This window comes from Tenrec ecaudatus, chromosome 4, assembly GCF_050624435.1.
Source record: "Tenrec ecaudatus isolate mTenEca1 chromosome 4, mTenEca1.hap1, whole genome shotgun sequence".
Taxonomy (NCBI): domain Eukaryota; kingdom Metazoa; phylum Chordata; class Mammalia; order Afrosoricida; family Tenrecidae; genus Tenrec; species Tenrec ecaudatus.
In genome coordinates this window covers 143696345-143715506 of record NC_134533.1, presented here as the reverse complement: position 1 = coordinate 143715506, position 19162 = coordinate 143696345, and the positions used below count along the sequence as shown (strand labels likewise).

General features: G+C 45.0%; 1 pseudogene; it reads right to left on the bottom strand.

Annotated features, from left to right (window-relative positions):
- Window positions 1-1534: 1534 nt before the first annotated feature.
- The window catches only part of LOC142446064 (putative ribosomal protein uL10-like), a 115318-nt pseudogene continuing 97690 nt past the window's right edge, over window positions 1535-19162 (bottom strand).

Genomic DNA, 19162 nt, shown 5'->3' with positions numbered 1-19162 from the left:
GCCCAGAAATTATATATGACTAAAGAATTGTATACAGGTGCCAAGTTGGCAAGGGGTGGATTGAGGTAGTTTATTGTGCCAAACTGGCTGATAAACACATGTGGGATTAATTGAAGGGTAGAGATAAATGGCTCGGTGAGCCTTGCCTTTCTTGTTTCTTGCTCTTTGATCATTGGACCAATATGCGGCTGCCTTGCTTGTTCTGTGCCTCAATTTGCAAGCTAAACTACCTGTGAGATGCCTAACCCATGAACTGTGTCACTGTAATTTGAGGTTCCTTCAAGACCTGCTTCGCACCATTGGAATTTACATCTCTTGAGCTGGGGACTGTCAGACCCTATCATCTGGCTGACTGTCAGTAACCTGCTGTGCTGTTTGCTGCCTGTGCCCAGATAGCCTGAATTGCTCTACAGAGGACTACCTGGTGGCCCTCAAGACTTGAAGGACTGCCAGTGTCTCACAACTATCTCATGGGAGTGAGTTGCACTGAGCCATTTGTATTTTAATTAACTGTTTATTTCTTATGTTATACGTGTATATGTATATATATACATATATAAATATAATTATTAGCGTTCTGGTTTTGTTTCTCTAGAGAACCCTGTCTAACATAGTCCATAATCTTGTTATTGTGACCAGTGCTGGGATGACCATGGCGTGTGTATCTATCTGCTCGTGCCATGGATTTTGTTTCTTCAGGAAATATGCCAAGTAGAGGAGCGCTGGGTCATATGAGACTCCTAACCCCAGCTTTTTGAGGCGGCTCCATGCTGTTGTCCACAGGGCTACACTGTCTTACACCTGCAGTGTATGAGTCTGAGAGTTCCAGTTTGTCTACACCCTCGTCAGCGTTTGCTGTTTTCCATTTTTTCCCAAAACCCCCTCTCTTCCCCCTGTTTTCTATTTTTCTTGAACTTCATATTAATGGTGGTAATGGGTCCATTTAAGTCTTTTAGTTCAGTCTGTTAATTTAGGTAGGTAGTATGTTTCTGGATATTTCTTCTAGTTTTTCTAATTTGTTGGAGTAAATTCTCCTTAGTATCCTACTATAATACATTTTTTACACCTACTGGGTCTGTTGTGATGTTACCAACTTAATTTCTTATTTGTATTATTTGTGTCAACTTGTCTCCCCGCACACCCCCTTTGCTAGATTTAGCAATGGTTTGTGGATGTCAATCTTATCAAAGAACCAACTTTTTGTCCTGTTGACTCTTTCTATTGCTGTTCTGATTTCTATTTCATTTACTTTTGCTCTAATTTTTATTATTTATTTTCTTCTGATGGCTGTAGGCTTATTTTGTTTCTCTTTTTCTTTTGTTGGGGATGTTGAGTTAAGATGTTGATTTTGCTTCTTTCTTCTTTATTGATGTGTGCATTTATTATCGCCATAAATTACTGTCTGACCACTGCTTTTGCTGTGTCTCAAAGGTTTTGGTATGTTGTGATTTCATCCATTTGTTAATAAAGAGAAGTCAGCCTTTATTTCTTCGTTTCACAAATAAAGCTGGCTGCTTTGGTTGCTTTTCGATGGCTAGTCAAAGTGACCAAAACCCACATCCTGCTCTAACTCCTTTGATTCCTCCTTGCTTCCTGCTTGGCCAAGGCCAAAGCAGCATGAGCAGGAGCTGAGGTGGTGGCAGCCACAGAGGCTAGGGCCACAAATGCTGATGGATCGGCCAAGAAGGCCTTGCAATTTTCAGCCAGTAGGAAGGTATATTCAGTCTCCACAGACAAAGCCAAGGTCTGTTTGTACCTATTGATGATCGAATGGGACAGAGGCAACAGTTGGGTAGCCAGTCTGCAGGCACACACTGGCAACATCTCGGACACTCTCCAGAAGTGAGGGTGCAGAGCTTTCTGTCAGATGCCAAGCACCTCTGGGTTCCGCATGCTGCTGCTGTTGATCTGCTGGATGATCAGCTCAAAGGAGAATGGGGAGATGTTCAGTATGTTCAGTTGGGTGGCTTTGCTGGCTCCCACGTTGTCACCAGTCTTGATCAGCTACATGTCACTCAGCACATCAATGGTGCCTTGGGAGATCTTTGTGGTGATGCCCAAAGCCTAGCAGGTGGTCTTCTTGGGACTCAGGCCAGGGCCTTGGGCTCGCATAGTAATTCACTTAGGGCAATGGTACCAGCACAGGTGCAGCCAGCATCTTATTGGCCGGCAACATGCCCCTGATCTCCATGAGGTCCTCCTTGGTGAACACAAACCTGCCACATTCCTACACATATGAGGCAACAGTTTCTCCAGAGCTGGGTGACCTCAGATGACCTTGCATGTCACAGTGTTCCTTACCCATTAGCACTACGGCCTTCTTGCAGAGAGACATGTGGATCTGTTGACACCTATAGTGTCTGTTCCCATGATAAAGCATTTTGGATAACTATCCAAAAGTTGGATAATCTTTTTTTTTTTTTAAGTTGGAAAATCTTAAGGAAGTAGCTAGACTTCTAGGTCACCTTGTCTTCTCTGAGCAGCATGGCAGTGCATCAGGAATTGCCATACGGGGTTTAAAGTCAATGTCACTCTCATGAGGATACCTGGAGAGTTCAAGGAATTAAAAAATTTCTTCCATTGCCCAGTAGTGTTTAATGCATTTGTTACTTTCTCTTTATCTTCCTATTATTTCTCTCTAATTCTGTAGCATTGAGATCTGGGAAGATCCTTTACGATATGTCGCTATTTTACAATGTATTGAGGCTTGCTTGGTGTATTTGCTGGGAGAGAAAGTACCTCGCGTCGTTGTTTGGTGGAGTGGTCTGGAGACATCCATGAGATCAAGTTTATGGATTGTGTTGTTTAGCTCTTCTTTGTCTACTTTAAGTTACTTTCTAGTTGTTACATCCTTCATTGAAAGTAGTGTATTAAAGTTTCTTGCTCTTGTTGTAGAGTTGTCTATTTCTCTTTTCACTTTGGTAGAAGTTTGATTAATGTATTTTGATGTTCTTTTATTGGGTGCATAGACATTTATTGTGGCTATGTTTTCTTGTTTAACTCACCCTTTAGTTATACAATCTTCTTTGTTTCTTATGCTGGATTTTGCATAAACATCTAGTTTATGAGAATTAATCTTGCTACTCCTGATCTTTTTTTGATAGTCAGTATCTTGCTACAAGTTTCCCATTAGTGAATTTTTAGTCTGTTTTTGTCTTTGTTTTTAAGAGGTGACTCTTGTAGACAGCATTTTAATCGCCCCTGCCCCGCTCCTTTGAATCCATCTGCTGCTCTCTGCTTGTGACAGGTGCATCTCCCCTGTCTACAGCAAAGATTCATTACTTTTCTTGTGTGTGTGGTGCTGTTGGTTCTTTTTCCATATAATTTTCTGTGTTGAGTTCAATTTGATTGTGTATTTTCTTGCCATTTTCTTCATTGCTGTTGTTCTAGTGTCTACTAGATCTTTATGATTCTCCTGTTTTTTAAAATTTTGATGAGGCTTATTAATTTTTTTTGAGGTTCGGCTGTATTTTATGAATTTATTTCTAACTTTAAAACAGTCTTTTTTTTTTCTTGAAATCTGACTTCTCCACTGAAAAGGTCTATATCGACAGTATTTCCTCTATTAATGCTTTAAATGTCTTCATTTCAATTTGTTTGGTTGCCCGTTTTCAGGTTAGTAGGTTTGTTTTGTTTTGGATACTTCTCTGTCTAGGTTGACTTCTGGGTAGTAGTGCCATGTATATTAAGCTCAGGTTGTTGTCTACTGCTGTGGTATCTCTGTTCAAAGATTCTCCTGTCTGCCCACCTAGCTTCTTGTAGGGTTAGTCTATTTTTACCAGCTCACTTCATTTCTATTTATATGGAAATGTCTTAATTTTACATTTATATGTAAGCGACAATTTTTCTAGGTATATGATTCTTGCTTGAAAAACATTTTTTTTTTAAATTTCAGAGTTTTCTATGTCCTCCCATTGCTTTTTTGCTTGCTTGGTTTCTGCTGAGAAATCAGATATTGGTCTTACTGCTTTCACTTTGTAGGTAACTTCAATTTTTCTGGGCTGCTATCAGGATTCTTTTCCTGTCTTTGCTTTTGGGAAAGTTTGATTATGATATGCCTTGGTAATTTTTGAGGAGATCTAATCGGTTTGGGGTTCATTCAACTTCATGAATGTATATCTTCTCATTTTTAATGATGTTAGGGGAACTTTTTCCCCCAACAACTCTTTGACAAAATTTTCTGTGAATCCTGCTGTTTCTTCCTGTTTGGGAATTCCTATCCCAAACAGGAATTATCCAAAAGTTATTCCTATTGATGGTGTCCCACATCATTCTCGGGCTTTCTTTGGAATGTTGTTCATTTTAATTGGTCCTCTAGCATATTAGTATCAGGAGACTTGTCTTGAAGTTCACTAATTCTCTTCTCCATTAATTCAATTTTGCTCATTTGCTCTTTCAATGCATTATATATTTCTGAAATTTTAGTATTAATCTTCTGGATTTCTGTTTATTGTTTCTCTAATTTTTAATTTATTTTTTAGTTGATTCTTGTAAGAGTTTCCTGAATTGCTCTAAAGTTTTGTTTGTGTTTTCCTCGATTTCTTTCACCTTGCTCTCAATCCATTGACGGAGTCCAAAATAATTCTTCTGAATGAGTTATTAGATAGTCTCAATACCTTTTATTTATGAGAAAGGTATTCTGGATCTGTGTATTGGTTTAAAATTTTAAAAATTCATTCTGTCTTGTATCTTTGTGTGAAGTGACCTTGTCTGTTGTTTCCAAGGCATTGTGGTATTGTATTTAACCGAGGGTTGTGTTTTGGTGAGATTTTTAGCCTCTCACTACCTATCTCCTTTTGGATGTAATAAATGTGAGTGTGGGTGCAGTTCTCTACTTGCTGTTCTTATAGAGAGCAATTTTGTCTGGTGTTTTCAGCTGTCTGTAAATTAACTGGTGGGACAGGAGGGATTAGTAGCCCTCCAGCAGATATGACTTCAGGAGGTATGAATGAGGCTGGGGTGCATGTGCATGGATGCTGTCTCCTGTTGAGTGTAACAAGAAACAACCACAAGCAGTAGAAACAAAGAGAGAAATGATTAAGACCACACACACACACACACACACACACACACACACACACACAGCAAATAGGGGAAAGCTGGTAAACAAGAGCAAGAAAAACAGAAATTAATACACAAGAAGAAAAGGAACGTGAAAACAGGAAAAGGAAGAGAGGAAACAGGAAATAAAAACACAGTAAGAAAAGCGGTGGAAGGAGAAATTGAAAAGAAGATAAAAGATTAAAAAAAGGAAATCAGAAGAGAGGAATGGGAAAAGGAAAGCAGAGGAAAGAGGGAAGAAAAAGAAAGGAAAAACAATCCTAAACGAAACAAAGACAGGAGAAGACTGAGGGCAGAGTATATGGAAGCAGTTCACTGGTGGGGTGGGGGGGGGGGGTCACTGGTCCTAGAAGGGATTCGTGCCAACCTCTGTGTTATCTGGGGTTGGACATCTGATGCGGAAGTCGTTTGACTAGTTCAAATCCTACTTGAGGTTGGGGTACTTATCCTGGAAGGAGTTCTTTTGGGCACAGAGGGCATCTGGGGACAGGGAACTTGGTTCTGGAGAGAATTCCTACTCACTGGGTCTGACCCTGGACAATCATGCTTGCTTCGTGGTTCTGCTGACGGAGGATTCCCGTGCTTCGACATGAGTACAAGGCACTGACCTCAGGCAAAGCAGGGCCTTTGCCCATTTTAAAATTGGGTGTTTGTTTTTTTGTTGCTGATTGTAGGAGTTGTTTAAAAATTCTGTATATTAAATCATTATGAGCTGTTATTGTAGTTTCTCTTCATTTTAAAAATAAAGTTCTTTGATGCACACAATTTTTAATTTTGATGAAGTCCGGATTAGCTATTTTGTCTGTTTTAAAAAACAGTTTTGTTGGCATATGATTCACGTATTTTATAATTCAATCGTTCAATCATATCAAGGAGGTTGTAAAATAATCACCATAATCCGTCTTAGAACATTTTCTTAATTCTTGTACTCCTCATTATTAGTTCCCCATTTCCCCACAACCTCCCTTGCCTTATTCCGAAGGACCCATTAATTCAGTTACTGTACCTATATGTACAGGCCCATCTTGGATTTCCTATACAGAACAACATAAAAAACAAACAAAAACATAAAACTAACAATAATAACAAAGTAAAACAGATAAATACCTCAATGGAAAAGAAAGCAGAAAATATTAAAACCTAGAACAAATTTAAATGGATCATGAGGGAGATCAAAGCTATTTTCTTCTGTTGCTCATGTTTTCTGTGTCCTATTCAAGAATTTGTTGTTAAAACCCATGTCCAGCTCCTCCTTACAGAAGGGTACGCTTCCTCCCCCCTACCCCACTATCATGATCTCAATTCTACCTTACAAATCTGGCTAGACCAGAGCATGTACCCTGGTACAGACAGGAACTGGACATACAGAGAATCCAGGATGGATAAACTCCTCAGGACCAATAATGAGAGTAGCCATACCAGGAGGGTAAGGGGAAGGTGGGGGAGAAATGGAGAACTGATCACAATGATCTACACACAACTCCCTCCCTGGGTGGTGTACAACAGAAAATTGGGTGAAGAGGGACATCAGTCAGTATAAGACAACAAAATAATTCATAAATTATCCAGAGTCCCAGAGGGAGGGTCGGGGAGGGAGGGGAAAAAATGAGGAGCCGATACCAAGGGCTGAAGTAGGAAGAAAAATGATTTGAGAATGATGATGGCAACAAATGTACAAATGTGCTTGACAATGGATGGATGAAGTGTGATAAAGTTGTACGAGCCCCCAGTAAATTGATTAAAAAACAAAACAAAACTATGTCCTGAATGCATCACTCCTATGCTTTGTTCTAAGAGTTTTATGGCTTTAATTCTAACATTTAGGTGGTTGATTCATTTCGAGATAATTTTTGTATATGTTGTGAAAAATGCATCCAACTTCATTTTTTGGTATATGGTGGCCCAACTGTCTCAGCAGCACTTATTGAAGAGACGATTCCAATTATTCTTTCCCTAGTGACTAGAATTAACCCCCTTGTGGAAAATCAAGTAATCATGATGTAGCGTTTCCACCCCTCACAAAAAACTCCAAAACCAAAACGCTGCTACAACAATTCTTGTGTGCAATCACAATTGAGCGGACTTATAGAAGTTTAACTGCCAAGTCGAAGGTTATGTACACTTTAAATTTGATTCCACCTATGCTTTTGATTATTTTACTTTATTTCCTTTTCTCTATGACCTGGCTTTATTTTGCGATGAAATGAGAGTTATGACTTCAATTTCTCCTTCTCTCTGCCAAGGTAGGAGGTAAACTGAGACTGTCGGTTTGTCTATCATCAAATATCTGGTGAAAGTATTCTCACTCGGTCCCATTTCCGTACATTCGTCCCTATCGGCATTGCTTGGCCTCGCATCCCTATGTAGTTCTCCGAGCGGCCACTGGGTGTCAGTGCAGGTCTTGGCTGACGCCGACTCCGCGGCCGCGTTAATTCGGTCCAGTCCCCGCGGAGCCCCGGCCCGCTCGCGCGCAGTATAACAAATGTCCACGGTGCAGCGCGTTTTCTTTGGGAAGGACTCCTGGGAGTCCAGGAGTTTGCATATGAAACCGAGGGAGCGAGGGGCTTCTGGTAATGATATTCCACGTCTAACGCAGTCGCTCGTAGGCAGCACGGGTCTCTCCCAGCTTTGATGTATGAGATTATTATGGAGAGGTAATGCAGGCCACGGGATGCTCGCTAGCGGGCTGTGGGTGTGAAGTCCTGTGTGAATTGAGGCCCGGCGCCACCGAGCTGGTCGCTGCCCAGTGCCGAGGGGGGTGGGCTCCCAGCATGACGAGGAGTGGGCGGCAGAGGCCTCCCTACCATGGATGGGCAGCCTTGGGCGGGCCAGCTACCCGTTCCCGCTGCTTCTCAGCAGTCACAGATGGAGCACGGACAGGCCAGATGTGGTTTCTGGTCATCCTCCTGGAAAGCACTGAGTCTAACCGAATGGAGCCCTCACCCCAGGCTTTCCGAAGACAGAGACGTTCCCAGAGAAGGCCTGGGCTGGTTCCCTGGATCGGGACTTTTGCAGAGGTGGTTGTGGGCTGGTGGGGCTGGTGTGAGGGTGCCCAGGTAGGCCCCTGAGGTGCGCGCTGTGACATAGTCGTCTATCATCGCTTCTGGGTTGTCCCAGACCTTCTCTCCTGACCACTCACGTCTATGTTGTCTTTTTTGGTGTATGTTAAAATTTTTACTAACTTTGAGCTACATCATGAGATTGGGATATAAATCCTAATCTCTCGATTCAGTGTTTGCACTTCCTCCTGTAAGTTCCCACACAGGGAACAAAAAACCAACAAACAAATGCAAACTCAACTGCTCACCATGGCCCTGCAGGACAGAGCAGAAGTGGCTGTGGGTCTCTGAGACTGTAACTCTTCATGGGAGCAGAAAGCCTGTCTTTTTAGAGAGAAGCCACTGCTGGTTTCTGGCTGCTGACTCTTCGGTTAGCAGCCTGATTTGTAACCAGGGCTCCTACTAAGAGGGCAGTGGAAACGCCCCGTCCCACCTCAAGCAGGTCCAAGGGCACCTGGGCCCCAAACTGTGAGCGCTGTGCTAAGGGCATTCTTGCCAAGGGTTGGTGCCAGGCGGCGGAATGCTCATCCCCCATAGCATGGATTCTCTCTCTGGCATTAAAGTCATTTACTCAGTTAATGTTTACCCACTCAGGTGTAACCCTGAGTCAGCTGAGCTCCACATTAGGTCTAGTCTCCCTTCCAAACTCCCAGCCCGCAGCCCCCAGCCCTCTGGTTTACAGACCTGACCTGAGCACACTTCCCTGCTGGAAGACCTAGTCCAGACTGGTAGGGTTCTTGGCAGCAAGTTGGGAATTGCAGCCCTTTACCCTCAGAGGGTTGAGCTCCTCAGGCAAACTGCCTGCTCTCTTTAGAGCTCTGCATACCTAAGGTCTCAGGCAAGTGCATGCCTGCCAGGCCTGTCTCATGCCTCTGCCAGGCCCCCAGCAGGATGGTCCCCCAGGGCCCCTGAGGTGATTTGCTATCCTTAACCAGAGGACTAAGAGGCAGTCCAGGTTAATTTGCTCAATTGTTGAATCACTCTGGACCTAGTTACTTTTATTGTTGACAGGAAACTATCTTTATTTCTTCAAATGCTCAAAGTAAAACGCTATAGGTGTTGAGTATTAGTTGATTACTAAAGATGGGCATGTAATGGAAAAAGAAAAACCAAAACCAAATAAAAGACGTTAAACCCACTGCCATTGAGTCAATTCTGACACATGGCAGAGTAGAACTCAGTGTAGAACTGTTTCCTGGGCATCCAAGACTATCAGTGTTTGCTGGAACAGCAGCCTCATCTTTCTCCCACAGAGGGGCTGGTGGGTTTGAATCTCTGACCTGCATCAGCAGATGCTCATCCCACAGCACTGCAGGTACTCCTAGGGAAGAGGTAAGAGAGGTGGGCACATAGCAGGCAATTAATCTAGAATTTTAAACAAGTGAATGTAGTTGAGGTAGTTAGTTTATTGTGCCAACCTGGCTGATAAACACATGTGGGGTTAATTGAAGGGTGGAGGGATAAATGGCTCCGTGAGCCTCACCTTTCTAGTTCTGGGGTCTCTTGCTTTGTGTTGGTTGGACCAGTGTGCAGCTGGCTTAGCCAGTTCCCTGCTTCAGCTGGCAAGGCTCACTTCCTGCAAGACATCCTTGAGGAGAAGACACATGGACCTACCCTGATGCAGCCCTGGGTGCTGGAGCAGCCGTGTGGAGACCCCTGCTAGCGCTGAGATGCTTACATGTTCACTGACTCAGCTTTCCTCCTGCAGTTGGCATCATAGTGTGTGTTTTGTGAGATGGAGGAGGATTTTGTGGATTGGTGTCGGACATATGGGTTAATGTTGGACTTGTGGGCTTGGACAGCACTGGGTTGGGATGTTTTCTTGATGTGCACTTACCCTTTCTATAAAACTCTCCCTTATACAGATGAGTTTCTGTGGATTTGTTTCTCTAATGTACCCAGACTAACACAGTAGTGCTTCTCAACTCTGCTGAAGGACTGGTTGCCAGCTTTGCAGAGTAACGGAGCGCCCAGAAAGACCGTGCTGTGCTCTCTCTCCATCTCCTCCTCCCCCGCCCTGTGAGTCCCTGAAACCGGAACTCTGTGAGCTTAGTCAGCCTCATCTTTCTCCCGAGGAGCAGCGGTGGTCTCAGACCACTGAGCGCGCGGTGAGCAGCCTGATGTGTGGCCCGTTTTGTCATCAGGCATCCTAGTCGCAGCCATAGCTTTTCCTTATCCAAATTACCAGGGGTGGAAACACTGTGTTGGGAGGGGCTGCATTTTAATTTGCGTTGAGTAGAAGAATCTTTCTGTTGGGCCTGAAACAGAACAAGGCACCAGGAGACTTTCTGTGTGGCACCAATAAATGCGCCGCTGGCTCTAGCATTGGGAGCAAGGATGGGGGCGTGCGTGTAATGCGCTCCTGATTTAGTCATTATGGGCAACTTCGTGTCCATAGCAACGTAAGCAATGTTCACTGAAGAACAGTGAACACTGGGCAGAAGATTGAGTGATGGGATCAACAGGAAGACGTTTTTTGGTGGGCGGAGGTGGGCAAGGCATCAAGGAGAACTGTGAATACATGGTTACAGGCTGTGGGGAAGTCCAGTGGCCTGACCCGACCTTTGACAAAGGTGTGAGGCACTTGCCTAGCTTGCAGTCCCCTGTCGCGTCCCCCTCGGCCTCTGGGCATGCTGTGTGAAACTGGAGCTTGGCAGTGGATGTGCTCCTGGGACAGGCACCCGTGACAGGGGGTCACGGTCCTTTCAGAGGCCCGACCCCCAGACCACTTGCTTTTCTCCAGCCCCCATGCGTGTGCTCAGGCCACCCTCTCCGGGGCCCTGGTATGCCCGTTTCTATGCTTCATGGAAGACCCCTTCCTCTTAGAACTGACTCTAGTCAGGTACCTGGGCTTTTTTGAGGGGTGAGTAGATTCAGCAAAATTCTCAGCTAGCCCCTCAGTTGCTCCCTAGTGAAGAAGGGGATGTGGCAGTGCGTGACAGGAATGAGGGAGAAACTTGTCCATTAGATGCTGTACATACACGGGCGGAGCACAGGTCGTGAGTGGCATTGGTCACCTAGTTCACAGTAGGCTTCCTAAGCTGGGGACACCAGGCCAAGGGAGGGGGTGGTGACCGCCCCTAGGGAGCAGGCTTTCATCCTCTTTGCCATTAGGGATGCTGACTCTGGCCCCTGGAGCCCAGCCCAGAGCTCCTGCTGTGAGACAGGCTGGACCACGGCCCCTCCCAGACAGAAACACAGCTCCTCGGCCTTGCCCCCCAAATGCTGGGAGCACCCTGCCCAAGTCTGGGGAATATGAACTCTCCATACCCAGCCTCTGACACACTCACTCACTCACTCACTCACTCACTCACTCACTCACTCACTCACTCACTCACTCACTCACTCACTCACTCACACTCTAAATCTGCTCCCGTGAAGATTACAGAACCCAGTGGGGATGGTGGTAGTGATTCCATTCTCTCCTGTTGCTGTGAGTTAGAGTTGACTTCAGAGCACGTAACAACAGCAACCAACGTCGATTCCTAACGATGCACTCCTCTCCGACCTGAAATGAGTCCGTGAGCAAACGTACGGAGGCCGCAGCTGACTTCCTCTGGCTCTGTAGGGAGAATCTAACTCCACACCAACCGAAGGCCAATTGCCACAGGCAGAGGTCGGCCATGCCTCCCCTTCCACCTCTTTTGAACCAATGATCCCACTCACAGCACTCTGCTTCTCTGGCTGGGTTTGCAATGGCCACACACAACTCAGGCCATACGCAGGATTATGAGCGTTGATAAGGGAAATAAACAGGTTACCACAAGTCCGGATCCTAAAACATTAAGGATTCCGTCATTGGTCACGGCAGCACCTCTCCTCAGCCAGGAACCAGGCCTCCCTTTGGTCTCCCACCTCCTAGTTATGAGGTCTCTGGGCTCTCCCCTCACCTCTGACAGAGACCTCCCCCATGCTCTGCTGGTGGCTCTTCTTCCTGGATGTGCGGAAATTCTCTTCTGAGGTGGCTTTCTTTATAATCAGGGAATGGAAACTCCTGAGGTTGATTCTGCTACACTTTATTTGCATGTCCCCCCACAATCATTTGGTGGGAGCTGTGGAGAAATGGACCAAATAAAACAAACTCACGGCCATCGAGTCAATTCCAACTCATAGGGACCTGACAAGATGGAGGTTTTCTGAGACGGTAGCTCTTAGTGGGAGTAGAAAGCCTCACCTGTCTCCTGCGGAGTGAGCGGCTGGTGGTTTTGAATTGCTGGCCTGTGGCTCTAGTCTGATGCTTCTATGGTGTAGAGAGCCTTCAGTGCAGCTTGGACTTTTCCCTCAATCCAATCCCTTTTTGATCATCTGCCTGCTGAAATGGCTGAATGCTCACCACTCCTCTTTGGCATAGTGACTCGGTTTATCCCTTCCGTCTTGCCTTGGTGCTTCCTGATTCAAGCTGCATCTTGCCGATATAATCCTTCGATAGCTCAACTTGAGGTTAAATGAGTAAAGTGAGAAAACGCATGGAGGTCACATCTGACCTCCTAGGGCGTCAGAAGAGAGAATCCAATCCACACCAACTGAAGGCCAATCGACATTTTGCTTCATTTCTTTCATCTGGAGAAATGCTGAGTTTGTTCTTTCTTTATTTTATTTTTTCCAGCTCCAGGCCTTTGCATGATCCACTTGAGCTGCCTTTTGAAATGTTCTGTTACATCTTTTATGTCATTATTGCTTTCAGTTGCTTTAGCTACTGTATGTTCGAGAGTAAGTTTCAGCGTGTCGTCTGACATTCATTTTGACCCTTTTCTTTCTTGTCTTTTAAATGACTTGGCATTTTTCATGTATGGTGTTGCTGTTTCATTCCACAACTTGCCTGGTCTTTGGCTATTAATATTCAGTGCATGAAATTCATTCTCGAGATGGTCTCTAAATTCAGGTGGGGTATACTTAAGGTCTCACTTTGGGTTTTGTGAATTCGTTTTACTTTTCTTCAGCATCAATCTAAATTTGTCTATGAACACTCAGCCCTGGAATTGTCCTGACAGATGAGCTTATTCGTAGTGTCTTTTTACAGAGTCGGAAATGGCTTTGATGCTTGTGCATTCCATTTGGCTGAGGTCCACACTTATAGATGTCATTTATATTGTTGAAAAAGGCATTGACTAAGTTGATGTTCTTGAAAAATTCTGTTTACATCACCATCTTTTCAAACTACTGATCCTCTTATTTCCTTCCCAACGTTTACATTCTGATTGCCAGCAATTATCCATGCACCTTGGTTGCACATTTGATCAATTTCCGACCGTAGAAGTTGGTAGAGTACTTCACTTTCTTTACCTTGAGTGTTAATGGTGGTGTGCATTGTGAATAATAGTCATATTAACCTGTCTTCCTGGAAGGCATATCAGGATTATCCAATCATTAGCAATGCTGTACTTCCAGATAGATCTTGAAATGCTCTGATGAGGAATCTGACACCGGTCCTCTTCAATTGGCCGTGGCCAGCACCTCAGACCACACGGCTGCTTGAATGAAAATGGCCAAGACCAATCTGTGCCGGATCACGAATGCCTAGGACATCTGCCTGTATGCATTCCATTTTATTTCCGATGACTTCAATGTCCTTAGAGTTAGACTCTGCACCTGCCACATTCTGATTATTAATCAATATTTGTAGCAATTCTCATTTTGAGTTGTATGACCTCAGCAAATGAAGTTCCAGAAAGCTTTATTCCATTCACATCATGAACGTTGACTTAACTTTGATGAGTCAGCTCTTCCCATCATATTTTAAATGCCTTCCAACTTGAGGGGCTAATCTCCCTCACGAAATCAGACCGTGTTCTACTGCTCTTCATAGGACTTTTGGTGGCCAATTTTTAAAGAAGGAGCTCTCCATGTCCTCTTCCCAGTCTGTCTTTGTCGTAAAGATCTACCGAAACCTGTCCACCATGGGCAACCTTGCTGGGATTTGAAACATTATTGGCATAGCTTCCAGCCTCATAGCAACACGCAGCCACTGTAGTACGAGAAACCGAAAGCTTAGTGGTCGCTTATTGTCCTGTCATTACTCAAGTCCCCCCCAGACTATTTCCCACAGCTTCGATCCCCAGGCAGTTGAGGGCCTGCAGAAGGGCAGTTCCCTCAACATGTGATGAGACCTTACCCTACTGCTTCTATTAGATCAATCACTAGACTGAGCTTCCTCAACTTTCCTAAACTGACCAGTTCTGGCGTCTTAAAGACACAATGATCTAAAGATGATGATTTTATCTGTCTCATGCGCCCTCTTCTATTTCCTCAGCAAGCAGACCTCATAACCAAACTCTCCTCTTTTTTGGTGGGTGAGGGAAGGATTCCCTACACATTTTATCTTTATTGTTAAGATGAATTATTATCTTTGTTTATATAGAAATATTATTTTAAGACCTCATCAATATATAGGGATTTTGAAAAAACATTTAAATTTAATAAATCATTTTATTGGGGACTCTTACATATAACAATCCATACATCAATTAGATCAAGCAGACATGTACAATTGTTGGCATCAACAATAGGTAAACATTATCTTTCTTCTTGAGTCCTTTGATATCAGCCCCTCTCTTTCCCCCTTTCCTCTCCCCCATGCATTTTAAAACAGTAATAATGTGCCCAAATTATAATAAATAGTACTTAACTCATTCATTCGGCCTAGGTAAATGTCTAGGCAGCATCTCATTAAACCACGGAGGAGGCCACACCTTTGCCTAGTGCATGTTTGATGGGCCAGTTTTACACATCGGGATCATATGTGGTATAGGTTGAATCAGTAACAAGTTTTCTTTCTAAAACATGACAAATGACATCTGTGGTTCTCTTTTCCTTGTTTATTTTTGCTGCAAGTACAAAGCACACTGAGAAAGACGACACACGTTGCATGTGTCCGTGGTAATAGCCATGGCAATGGCAGTCTGAGGCATAGTAGCACCAGACTTATCTGTGGAGCAGCACCTTATGTAAGATGCATTTTCCTCTAGAGCCAAACAGCAAGGAATTCACCTACGTGAGCAGACAAGTGGCCCCTGGGCTCCCATGTGCGGGGCACCTGTGACTGGGGGAGTTTTCTCACCTACATAATTGACACAAGCCAGGGAGGATTTCCATTCAGCACAACAGAAGTTTACATGCAAATTGGCATTTGATGCTCTGCGGTCTGGCTCTACTAATGTCACCTATGGAGCCTAAGATAATTTCTGATATCTTTCTTTTCTTTGGGGGAGACAAGTGTGTGTTTTGCTGGTGTCCATCTGATGCGTCTGGAAAAACATTTGCATGGCAAATGGGGACAGCACACTTAAGATTTAGCACATCTAAGCGTAAGCATTCAAGATTGACTGTAGAAGACTGTGCGCTTCTCTCCACCCCCCACCCCCCCAAAGCTATTAAAAAAGCAGCAACTCACTGATGTCAAGTTGACTCCAACTCATTGTGATCCTAGAGGACAGAATAGAACTGCTTTGTAGGGTCCCCAGGCTGTAAATGTTTGCAGAACTAGACGGCCCCATCTTTCTCCTATAGGGCTGAAGGGTGTGTGTGTGTGTGGGGGGGGGGCAGGGTGTTAGGAGCCATCGCTTAACTCATGGCACTACCAGGGCTCCTAGAAACACTTGCCCAGGAAGCCATCTAGCCTCAGAAACCTGTAAGAAGCATGTTGAACTATACTTTCTCTTGGGGTCCTTCTGTGACATTTCCCCAGAACACCTCACAGTTTGGTCCGTTTCTGCCTCTCCTTTGCCGGGCGGGGTTCAGCGTTCGTACTGCAATGACTGTTGCCTCCTTCAGCCTGGAACCATAGCTCTCTCGTTTCCAGAGCCAGGTGGGAGCACATTCTCTAATCGCAGGTCCTTGACTCAGTACAATTGACAGCAGCTTATCAGCTGAACTCTTGTCTGCTTCCTCATTCTTAGGGGGTTTCAGTGGAGTTCCCCAGATTTCCTGTTCTTTCTCTAACAACAGGAAAAACAGACACTTCCCAGCCTCGCCCGCTGGTTTACTCTCATCTCAAACTTTGGTTTCTTCCGTTGATATTTTTCATTCTCTCTTTTTTTTTCATTCTCTTTCCTCCTGCACGGTGGACCTTCAATCCTCAGTCCTTCTTCTGTTCTTAGTGTTTTCGCAATGAATATTTGCTTGGTAAGATGATTCACTGTACTGGAAACATGTTGGGATCCCTGTGTCACTCATACCTCCTTCTCTGAGACTCTCCACCCACAGCCCCTGCTAAGTAGCTTGCCGAACACCAGCGCCCACGCCAGACAGACCTGATGGGACCAGGTGTGTGCTGGTCCCTGCCGGAGGCTGGCTCGGAAAACTGGAGCTTCGCTGGGGAATCTCCCTGAGTGATAGGAAGGCACTTAAAGAGAGAGGCTGTGGTGGAGGTGTGGCTGGGTGGCAATGAATGTATAGAAGCCAGATGAAATTATAGTAGAGGGGAAACTCAAAAGATGGCTGCTTGGTGGGACCCAAACCCAAACCACTCACAGCCATAGAGTTGATCCCAACTCATAGAAACCCTATAGGACAGCATAGAATTATTCCTATGGATGTCCAAGACAGTAACTTTCTGGGACTAGAAAGGTCTTATCTTTCTTCTGAGTAGCTGCTGATGGCTTTGAACCACTGACTTTGCTGCTAGCAGCCCAATGCTAACCACTATGTCACCAGGGGACCAGAAATCGTGAAACCGAGGAGGCTCTTAAGGGCAAGAAGGAGGTGTGGGCCTGCTTGTTTGTAGAGCTTAGAACTGACTCCTAGTTTACCCCGTTGTTGAGAATTTTCATTTCTACTCCTTGTAGATGGAATCAGAATCTACTTTAACAAGATCCCCAGCTGATTCAGATGTCTGCACCAACAACCCTACTGCTAGCAGTAGATTTCAAGCCCAGCTCATGCTGACTTTGCTTACTGGGTATCTCGACAGACACCAACCACAAAATATACACAGGGGCCAGAGAGGAGTGTTGGGGGATTTCAACTGGATCTGACCTTGGGCTGCTACACACGGCCCTGGATTTTTGTCGTGGAACACACACTCCTTCCCTCTGAGACTACTTCTGGGACTAAGGGGAGAGGAAACACTATAATAATATCTAACCAGTGACTGTTGAGTTGATTCTGACTAAAGCTGACCCTGAATGTGTCAGAGTACAAACGTGTCCCGCAGGACTTACAATGGGGTACTTTTTCAGAAGGTACTTCTGGGTCGATTGGAATCACTAACCTTTCAGTTAGCAGCTGAGCGCTTTACACTGAAAAGGCCCTTTATACAATCAACTTTAATTGAAGTAGAATCGACACAGCTGAACGATGGTGCATTTTGGAGGTGCTTTGGTCTGCCAAAGCAACAGGCAACTCTGTCCTGGCAGCAGTACAGCCGGAATGCTTCTCAGAATCCAGGATGGTGAGACTTTGTCTCATATACTTTGGACGTGTTGTCAGGAGAGACCCATTCCTGGTGAAGGACGTTGTGCTTGGTAAAGTAGAGGGACAACAAGAAAGAGGAAGGCCTTTGCTAAGACGGATTGGCAGAGTGGCCGAAGAAATGGGCTTCAACCAAAGAACAAAGGAGAGGTGGGCCCGGGAGCAGGCGGCGGTTTGTTCTGTTGTGCATAGGATTGACATGAGTTGGAACCCACTCAGGGGCCCCTGACAACCACACAACTCTAGCACAAACCCCAAACCCACATGCAGTGTGCTGGAGTTGACTCCACTCTTAGGAACCCTACAGAGGTTTTCTAAGACTAAGAATCTTACCAAAGAGAGCTTCATCTTTCTCCCCAGTTTCTGGGTTTGAAATGCAGAACTTGCAGTTAGGAACCCAAGACCCAATCCCGCAGCATCACCGGGTCTCCTTATATATAATCTAAAACTATAAAATGCCATCTCCGGGCTGAAAACACACGAGAATGTTGCCATCTCTGTAGGAAGCCCTGCAGGGTGGCTGCAGCCTGGTTTTGTGAGAACTGATTGGAATGCAGAGCAGGGATGCCGGCTTGTTCACAGAGCTTGTCTCACCCCTGTCCCCTCAACTCTGCCTAGGCCCATTTGGGCGTGTGGAAGTGGCGATTGTTATTCCGGCTACAGAATCCCATTCCTTGTCTGTTTTCTTTTGCCCTTATCCTCACATTTCTTTGAATGTCCTTTCATGGGACGCCTTGATCTGCTCCCACAGAAATGCAATTATCAGAATCAACCTTTCTCACCCATTTCTGCCCTAAGCAGCTTTTGCCCACTGGTGAATTTCACATTGTACTGAAAAAGTCAGCAACTAATACTAATAACAATAAAATATGTTTGTATGTTTTAGATGACTTTTTCCACTGGGGACTCCCCAGTGAGAGCCGAGTGAGGGTGTGCACGGGCTGGAAATAGAGAGCGAGAGCGACACCAGGCCGGCTGAAGCCTTTCCTTGACAGCTAATTTCCATTTTTTGGTATCAAGGGGTCTGTGCCAGTAATTGGCATGCAGATTGTGTCTGATGGGCCTGTTATACAGAATAAAGGAATCTGCTAGTTAGAATAAGCCAACCCCAGGCTGATGGATGGGGCAGAAGGAGGTCATTTCGAAAGAGAAATTGTGTGTGTGCGTGTCCCGGTGTGTGCGTGTGTTTCACAAGAATCCCTGCCCCCTCCACTTCTCCCTCTTTCTCCAGCGAACTTGAATCTTTCATACTGCGCTGAGACAAATGTTGCTCCGTTTCTCTCCCTCTCTCTGTGTTTTCCTTGAAGGGATATTTGATGCAAGCCATGACAGGTTTTAATAAAGTGTAGGGGGCAAAGGAGAAATTAAAGCAGGGTCATGGCATGTTAGCGGTCCAGGATGGGCCCCAGCTACAAATTATACTCTGGAATTAATTGGCAGATGGTGGTTCTCTTTCCATCAGCCTTAATCCAAAGGTGTGGGTGGAAGCAGCCAAGGGAGATTAACAGGAAGACAGGCATGGTTAACTCTTCCCTTTGGTTTTCTCCAGGTTACTGGTCCACTTAGCTAGTTGTTTAACTTTCCTCCCATCCTCTTTACTCCTCCACCGTGCTGACCATGGATTAGTCAGAAGT